This window comes from Palaemon carinicauda, chromosome 32 (assembly GCF_036898095.1).
Source record: "Palaemon carinicauda isolate YSFRI2023 chromosome 32, ASM3689809v2, whole genome shotgun sequence".
NCBI classification, from domain to species: Eukaryota; Metazoa; Arthropoda; class Malacostraca; order Decapoda; family Palaemonidae; genus Palaemon; species Palaemon carinicauda.
The window spans coordinates 25,352,638-25,363,167 of record NC_090756.1 but is presented as its reverse complement, the minus strand read 5'-3'; positions in this window follow the sequence as shown (position 1 = coordinate 25,363,167).

Here is a 10,530-nt window from a genome sequence, read left to right as displayed (position 1 = left end):
CATTCACTCTTGAACTCCCTAAGCAGTAAAATATCTATAATATTAGCGGCTACATACATCTACTAAGAAGGCCCATTAACAGGGAGTCGATACCCTAACACACTGCATCATGCCCCCTATCTTATGCACAATCTTGTGTTTCAGTGATGTTAAGACCCTTCCTTTATTATTATTATTAGCCAAGTAGTTACAACCACCTCGTTAAATATCTAACGGCCGTTGCGACATCGCCAAAATCATGCTCTTAATAAAGATCGATGGTTTGTGATCGTTTAGGAACGACCGTTAGTCTTTCACACCATCTATCCAACCTTTTTTAATCCTTCTCCTCCCCTCCAATCCTCATAGCACTCATTTTATTATATACTTTCAACTAAACTATTTTTGTCCGTACTTTTCACATGGCTAAACTGCCATAAAATAATCTGAGTATTTCCACATTATTATTACTAGGTAAGCTACAAATCTAGTTGGAAAAGCCGGATGCTATAAGCCCAAGGGCTCCAACAGGGAAAGCAGCCCAGTGAGAAAAGGAAATAAGGAAATAAACTATATAAATTAATAAAGATTAGCAACTATATTTGATCAATAACAACATTGAAATAGATCTGTCTTATATAAATTGCAAAGACTTGTGTTTGCACTATGAATTATTCTTATACTGTACCATACATACTATATAAATAGCTCTTTCTTTTTCTTTCATTTGCATCTAACATCCACAATTATCTTCCATATACAAAGTACTACAGTCCACTCCTAAAGCCAAAGCAAAGCCCTTCAAAAGAAGGCAACCGTGTTACTCCATACGAATGGGAAAAAAGCACGCTAATAGATGTTAAAAAGAGTCGTTTTAACAATCCCATCGGACATTAAAGGGATTTTGACGAATGAAAAATCTATTTCTGGGCGAGGGACCTCTGTCGCTCCGAGAAATGCTCCGCGCGTGGTAGGTGTCGGTGGGGTAGTCCAACTGTGTTCTCTAGGGCCTGTCACGGCCCTCCCCTTTGATGAAGGGATTATCTAAATGGAAGACAGCCTGTGAATAGTGGTTTTCACACGCCCTTGTTGTATACACGACACCCACAAGGTGATCGCGCGAGGGTAGTAACCTCTGCATTCCATGCTTTTATCTTTCTCTAGTATATTTGGAAGATTTATATTAGAAAAGTGTAAAGAAGGACCCTTTTCACCGGCCGTCACAGGCCTCTTCCCAGAAACAGATTTTTCCTTCGTCAAAATCCCTTTTCTAAGGTATAAATATAAATACTGCTAAATATACCAGAGAAAAAAGTAGCATGGAATGCCAGGAATAAACCCAGCTCGCTCACCCTTATAGGGTGTCGGTATAGTAACTGGGGAGTGTTGAAACCACTACCAGAGGTCCCTTACCAATTAGTCTTCTCCTTCGTCTACTTTTCTTACTGCTACTATTCTATGACCCACTTTCTCATCTTTTGATAATTATTATTACCATTATTATCACTGTAATTAGAGTATAATTATTACTATTTTCAATATATTTCAAGGACACCCGATACCTTCAACGGCAAAACTCCAAGAGAACGTGCTATACAAAATCTAAAAGCTACTCACTGGAACACCTTCACGGCGAAAAGGGAAAACATAATACTAGGTTATCACAAGAAACGGTCTATCTAATTGGGTCATTCACACTTATCGAGATCGAATAAAGAAAAATTAGAATATATCTAAACTTAATACGAACCCACTATCATATCTCGAAGACTTCAAACGTTTGGTTAAGCCTAACACGACTGATAAACCCATTGGCGACCTTGGTCTATATCGTGTTCTGGTAAACTTCTGTACTGTGAATATCCAATTAATAAACTTGACCTCCAATTGGCAATGAAATATATGAAGTTTATCAAACATCTCATTAATGTATTCATAAGTCCATTGATAAACTTTTTGAAAATCTCCCGCATTATAAGTGAAAAGTTAACTGTCCAGTCTACTTAAACCAGAAGACATTAAGTAACATGACATTGATAGGGAAACCTGGGTTCAAGATAAATCTTTATATATACTGTAGATCTTTATATGGCTTCTCTTATTACTGGGTAACTATATGAATAAGTACATACAGAATTACTGTACTGTACAGTATAGACAAAGATGGCAGGCAATTGAATCTTATACAGTAGTTCTGTTAGGAAAATTATTATTTCATAGCATAGATTAATAAAGAAAGAACAAGCTAGCTTATCCACTTAAAGAAAACTAAGCAAATATTACATATATTCACAAAGAGACAGCATCGAGCATCAATGCATTGCCGACATCCCGAAGCAAGCGTCGAGCGGCAGCTCCTCCGAGATTCAAGCAATGCAAGCCCCTAGTAAGATACATTGAAATACAGTACTGCAATATTCTCTACAGGTTAAGAGCTACAGCCTTCTTAGGTTGAACTTGATACTGTAATGTGTCTGCAATTTCAAATGTCAATACAGGCTTACCTAACCTAACCTTGCCTTGCCAGTCAATGCATGCCAGATGTCAGGCAATGTCAATTAGATTATTATTATTATTACTAGTCAAGCTACAACCTTAGTTGGAAAAGCAAGATGCTATAAGCCCAAAAGCTCCAACAGGGGAAAAATAGCCCAGTTAGGAAAGGAAATAAATAAATGATGAGAACAAATTAACAATTAATCATTCTAAAAACAGTAACAACATCAAAACAGATGTGTCATAAAGTATAAAAAGACTTATGTCAGGGGCATAAGGACAAGAAGCAGGAGTTTCAAATATATTTTAGATATGAAAAATGGAGATGTTTTAAAAAGGAGCATTTGGGTTTATGGAAAAGAAAATAAGGTAATTTAGTCTGCACTAAAAAATTATGGCCCCCCGAAATCTAGATTATAAGAATTTGGAAAATACAATAGCTTCTGTACCTATTTCAAACTGTATGAGAACAGAATTAGCTTTTCATATGAAACAGGAATACAGTTCTTCCTTTCGCATGTGTTTTGCGTAAGGTTACATAACTGCGTGTCAATAAGGGTCCCTCAGGTCAGATAGGTGCACTTTAACCCTTTTACCCCCAAAGGACGTACTGGTACGTTTCACAAAAGCCATCCCTTTACCTCCATGGACGTACCGGTACGTCCTTGCCAAAAAATGCTATAAAAATTTGTTTTTCATATTTTTTGATAATTTTTTGAGAAAATTCAGGCATTTTCCAAGAGAATGAGACCAACCTGACCCCTCTATGACAAAAATTAAGGCTGTTAGAGCAATTTTATAAAAATATACTGCAAAATGTGCTTGAAAAAAAATAACCCTTGGGGGTTAAGGGTTGGAAATTTCCAAATATCCTGGGGGTAAAAGGGCTAAAGGCAGACTTATCTTCAATTTGAACTGAACATTACGACTTCTAGTGCAATGCATGAACACATACAGACTTATTCAGCGAGACGTTATTGAAGAAAGGCTTTCTTGGCAAAGCCTTAGATGAAAAAGCCTGGAATGACAGTGACTGATGGGGCAGAACTTAGGTGTAACAAAGCAAGACAAACCCGACTCACGAGCTACCGTGACTGGAAACAAGAATAATATACAGCCTAGGGCAACTCGGACAGCCGAGTCCTTTAATATGAGAAATGAGATGCCTCCTCAACAACCTACTTCATGATGGTAGATATTTTTATGTGGCCAGCAGTATTAACCAGTGGCTAAAAAGGAAATAGTTGAAAGTATACTCACTTTTACCGCGTGAGCCCCTACAGACTAGAAGAAAGGCTTTCTTGGCACAGCCTAAGAAAGCAAATCTTGGACAGTGATTGATGGGGCAGAACTTAGGTGCAACAAAGCAAGACAAACCTGAATCATGAGGTACTGCGGGTGGAGAAAAGGATACTGTATAGCATCAGGCAACTCATTGGAAGGCCGAGTCCTTTAGCAGGAGAAACGAGATGCCTCCTCGAAAACTAACTTCATGATGGGGGATATTTTTATGTGGCCAGCAGTATTAACCAGTGGCTAAAAAGGAAATAGTTGAAAGTATACTCACTTTTACCGCCAGGGCAAGCATTCTAGTCAATTTCTGATGACCGTAGAATCTCAACACGAACATAATGCTCAGACAAAACAACGTTGTTCGTCAATCCCTATGGCAACCTTGAGGAGGAGGAGGAGAGGAGACAACCGCTCTCTACAAGCCAAAGAGAAAAAGTGACTTGTTCGTACTGTATTAAAGCCAACACTTCTAGTTGGCACGGGCCTTTCCCTTGTTCACCATTCCGTGAATATATATACAGGTGACTGGTACCCCTAGCCAGTCCCTACCTAGACCAAAAAGTCTAATTGGCTACCTTCCAGCTTTACCAAAAGAATACCTATGATAAATAACAAGAGTTTTGTTAATTTGGTGAACGATGATATCTCGTTATCATTCCGGGTATGGTCAACTTCAAGCAACTGAGAAAACACATCTAACTTCATTAAATGATTTTGATCCAGCATTGCTATATTTTCTTGTGACTGGAATATACAATGTGATCATGTTTAAGGAATTCCAAATTGTGTCTGACTAGCTCAGCAAAATCTTTAATGAACACATTATTGGGGTGTAAGGATAATACTTTTTCTGCCCGAACTGTAGAATAATCTTTAGCGATGGTTTCTTAGATGAGCTTTTTATAGTTGCATAGTCTCGCACAAACCAAGTTCCTTTCTTATATGTTCCAAAAGCTGCTGCAGTAAATATAAAGCACAGAGTACATTTAAGCACCCATGATATTTATTACTGTACATCTATTTCCTTCGATTAAGATTGAAAAGTGCAGAGGACATATCTATCAATCATATTCCTATTTGGAAAATGTACACTAAAATGGAGAGCTGTACATTACTCAAAACAAATTTTTTTTCAACAGGACTATTCAAATGTAGTTGAATAAGTAGTTTTTCTTAACAGCTTACTATAGCTTGCAAAGTTATCTTCCCATTGTAGGTAATAACTATGGATAAGAATGAAGATGCAGTAAAACATTGCAATGCAAATTACTAACTACCGTAGTTGCCTATGTGAACCATCCTAATCGTGGCTAAGCAAATTAGGTGAAGGTAGTTATAAGAATGTAGCTTAACCTAACCTACCTTAATTCTATCTATATCGGTCTTGTGTATTTGTGAGCTCATTCAGGGAAAAAGTAAGGCGGTACCAATATGCTTACACAATTTTCATTAATTGCACTTGGCATACACAGTTTGCATAGTAATCACTGTATCTGTAAATCCTTATGTGATGAGGAAAAGTCTTCTTTATGCATCCAGTGAAGTAATCATATTTTAGAATTATATGAATAATTTCACTGAGATTCTTTAAATAAAAATTTAAACTTCATCAGTGCCACTTAGATCTGTCGAACTGAAGTCTGAAGAAATCGGACACAACTAGCTATTTAGTTTTACCTAAAAGGAGAGAGATTGTGGCAGCTAAATTTTCTAGCAAATGTGTACTCTTCACTCAAATGAAAATACCTTCCATCCTAAAAAACAAAAAGATAATCTAATGCACATGATAATACGTAGGTAAATGTAGTTTGTGGGTTTAGCCAGCAATTAACGTCATATATTAGCTATATTTTATGGAATTCTTGGCCTATGACATGCAGTACAGTATGCATTTTACCATTATACTGTATTCCTAATCAGTGATTCTGATTTCTACGAGGAGCGAGGTCTATGATAGATGTAAATGTTTTTGGGAATTTGAAGGGATTAGTACTAACCAAAGCCCCCCCCCCCCCCCTTCCTAACCTAACATAAATCTCTGTGCCCTAACCATTGTACACTGATGTTGGGTTCAAACATTTCAGGGAAATGTTGTATGATATGTAGTTGGGTAAATTTGAAGATCATTGAGTTACGGGAATTGCTGATCGCATAGGAAATGAGAATCCTTCCTAACCGTGTATGTCCTCACACACATATAAGCATATCTTGGTCCATCAAATTAACACTAATTATTCACTTCCGGGTGTTTCCTTAGCCGTGGCTCACTTTATTCAAAATTTAACCATCTCCCTGCTCCTCTGTTCTGGGAAGCGATACACTTTGCTCTGCACGTTAGCTAGTATTTTGGCGAACAAAATTTTGAGAACCAACTACCTAAACGTTATCCGTATGTATACAGTATACGGTACTTCTTTACCTATAGCATCAATTCCCACCATGCTTCGCAGGGAGTAGGTGAGGACCCCGGTCCTCACCTAGGTGTCATAAATGATAATTCACAAAGTACATATCAAATCACGAGTTTAACACCCTAACATATTTGCATTTCTCATAACCCCTATCCTGTTCTTGTCCATATTTCTCTGGTATCATTATTATTATTATTATTATTATTATTTGCTAAGCTATAACCCTAGTTGGAAAAGCAAAATGCTATAAGCCCAGGGGCCCAAACAGGAAAAATAGCCCAGTGAGGAAAGGAAACAAGGAAAAATAAAATATTTTAAGAAGAGTAACAACATTAAAATTTAAAATATAAAAATGTAACAAAACAAGAGGAAGAGAAACAAGATAGAACAGTGTGCCTGAGTGTACCCTCAAGCAAAAGAATTCTAACCCAAGACAGTGGAAGACCATGGTACAGAGGCTATGACACTACCCAAGACTAAAGAACAATGGTTTGATTTTGGAGTGTCCTCCTATTTCACACTATTTCCATTCAATCAAATTTTAAAGCACTGCAGCACACTAATGTCGGGTATTAGGCTAATGTATGCCGATTTACTGGTAGGTCGCCGATTTCACCCAATTTCCATTCAATTGAAAAATGACGGAGAATGAAAGTTCTTTTTAGAGTCTGAATATTAATCGGCCAATTATTCATAAACTATTTTCAACTCAAAATCACGATAAGCACATACGGTTCCTTTATGTTACCATATTTTCCGCAGAGCAACAGCCTACGGTATATTGTATTTGAAAATTGGTGGGGGAGCCTTTGCATATTAGCGGCCAGTTTCTCCCGCATGCATGATAAATGTATAAACACTAACCTAAACTTCCTCCACCTAACCTAACCTACAAGCCGTGTCCATACCTACTTACCTAACGTCCTCCTGCGACCCCCCTTACAGTGCCGTATTCTTAGCTGGCCGTCATCATACATACAGCTGGCCGATATCATACATACACCCCAAATGGGCGGTTTTGTTACTCAAGCGATGCTGAGATATAAATAAAAACTGCCTTGTTTGGTTTATGAAGGAAAGGAACTCCAATTCTCCCAACCCCAGTAAATGAAGCCACAGCGATCCAATTTTAAGTCGAATTTTGTCAAACTTTACCTGTGCACCGTTCAGTTGCTTTATATCTATGACAAAATAGAACTTGTTCGAAGTCGGTTGATTGATTGATTTGGAGTTCTCTGGCATCCTGACTAAAGTCGGTCGAGATAATATAGGTATGTATGGGGGTTATGAAAAGCCACAATATATAGGCCTACATGGATTCTCAATTTGAAATGGGGGGGAGCGAGTTTTTAATAATTATTCCGTATTATCCTTAATATAATGAAACCAATATCTGTAGGCTAATACTACAGCCTACGGTAGGCTAATCTATCACACCGAGTAGGCCTAAGCTAGTAATACTATTAAATTCTATCCTGTAGAAATATTTCAATGCCTATACATTACCAAGCCTATACAGCTCACCTTAGGCTAGCCTGGATGTACCGTGGCTTGTGGTCGACACTGAACTAAACCATAGATGAGATTAGGAAATCTAGATTATCTAGAATTGATGATCTAATCTAGATAGCCACTGGTTAACCAAACAATAGGTCTAGGGGCGTTTATGCTGAGTCAACATAGGCCTATTACATGTTCATATCTGACGCAACTCTTACTGTGATTATATAATTATATTTACAATTTAATTAGTTATAATTAATTATATTTAAAGAATTTAATATATTAGAATTAATACAATAGGTCTAGGGGCGTTTTTGCTAAGCATAGGCCTACACGTTTATATATGACGCAACTCTTACTGTGATTATATAATCATATTTGCAATTTAATTAGATATAATTAATTATATTTAAAGTATTCAATATATTAAAATTAGTATAATTATAAAAATAATCATAATTAAAACAATACAGTGGTTTATACTTACGCCCTCTGACAATGTTGACAAGAACAGCTGACTGAGACAGATAGATACAGGATGCTACTATAGGTCCTACAGGACATCCTGTTACAGGATACAGGTTACCTTGACTGTAAAATGTCTGACTGTAACTGTAACATTTGACTTTTGTTATGATTCAGACCAACGTGACCATGAATCAGCTGTTTGTAGGTGGTGACCACGTGGTTCTTTGGTTATGTAAAGTTAATATAGGTCTAAATAGGTCTAATTTATTCAATTATGTTATTTAATATATGTAATTATTAATTATTTATTATCCTCTTTATCCTGGTTTAATATATATTATCCTATATATCCTTCTTTGGTTAGGATATGTTAAAATGTCTGATAATTTAGTTTATATTTCAAAATGAATTGGTCTATTTTATTCAATTAAGTTATTTAATATATGTAATTATTAATTATTTATTATCCTCTTTATCCTGGTTTAATTTATATTATCCTATATATCCTTGTTTGATTAGGATATGTTAAAATGTCTGATAATTTGGTTTATATTTCAAAATGAATTGGTCTATTTTATTCAATTAAGTTATTTAATATATGTAATTATTAATTATTTATTATCCTCTTTATCCTGGTTTATTATATATTATCCTATATATCCTTCTTTGGTTAGGATATGTTAAAATGTCTGATAATTTGGTTTATATTTCAAAATGAATTGGATATTTTTCTAATAGTTTCTTATCATATGTCTATCTTAAAGTTTTTTATTATCTGTAATTATTAATTATCTATTCTAATTATCCTGTTTTATTATATATTAACATTTATATATCCTTCTTTGATTATGATATGTTAAAATTTCTATTAATTTAGTTTATATTTCAAAATTAACATATTTTTCTTATCATAGGTCTATGTTCAACATCTTTGAAGGTCAGATTTCAAGTAAAATAGGCCTAATTAACTGATAATTATTTAATCTAATTATCAATAACCTCATTTAACAATTTATTATAGTTTTATTTATATTTTAGCTTTGAATTATATTTGGAAAACGTTTTGAAAATGGCAATAATTTCCAAAATATGATCTGAATATTCAACATCTTACATTCACTATCTCTATCATTATTCTATTCTCTTCTTCCCATAATTATCACCATTTTCATTATCCAAGTCATTATCATTAATACCTTTAGTCCTATCTTCATTATCATGGAAGATAGTGGATAAATATATTGTCATGTACCATTATTAACATTATTTATTCAAGATTAAGCTATCGTATGAATAAACTCTCTCTCTCTCTCTCTCTCTCTCTCTCTCTCTCTCTCTCTCTCTCTCTCTCTCTCTCCTCTCTCTCTCTCTCTCTCTCTCTCTATCTTTGCTTGTGATACGTAACTCTTTTTGTTTTAAACAAAAGAAATTAAAACAATGGAAGTCAGTGAACTGAGAGAGAGAGAGAGAGAGAGAGAGAGAGAGAGAGAGAGAGAGAGAGAGAGAGAGAGAGAGAGAGAGAGAGAGAGAGAGAGGAGAGAGAGAGAGAGAATGTAATAATAATAATAATGATAATAATAATAATAATAATAATAATAATAATAAATAATAATAATAATAATCTAATTTATTTCCTTATTTTCTTTCCTCACTGGACTATTTTTACCTTGTTTGAGCCCTTGGGGTTATAACATGCTGCTTTCACAACTAGGGTTGTAGCTTAGCAATTGATAATAATAATAATAATAATAATAATAATAATAATAATAATAATAATAATAATAATAATCTAATTTATTGGCTTATTTTCTTTCCTCACTGGGCTATTTTTACCCTGTTGAAGCCCTTGGGCTTATAACATGCTGCTTTCACAACTAGGGTTGTAGCCTAGCTTGTAATAATAATAATAATAATAATAATAATAATAATAATAATAATAATAATAATAAATAATAATAATATCAATAATAATAATAATAAGCTAATTTATTTCCTTATTTTCTTTCCTCACTAGGCTATTTTCACCCCATTGGAGCCCTTGGGCGTATAACATCCTGCTTTCACAACTAGGGTTGTAGCTTAGCTTGTAATAATAATAATAATAATAATAATAATAATAATAATAATAATAAGCTAATTTATTTCCTTATTTTCTTTCCTCACTGGGCTATTTTTACCCTATTGAAGCCCTTGGGCTTATAACATGCTGCTTTTCCTACTAGGGTTGTAGATTAGCTTGTAATAATAATAATAATAACAATAATAATAATAATAATAATAATAATAAACTAATTTATTTCCTTATTTTCTTTCCTCACTGGGCTATTTTTACCTCGTTTGAGCCCTTGGGCTTATAACATGCTGCTTTCACAACTAGGGT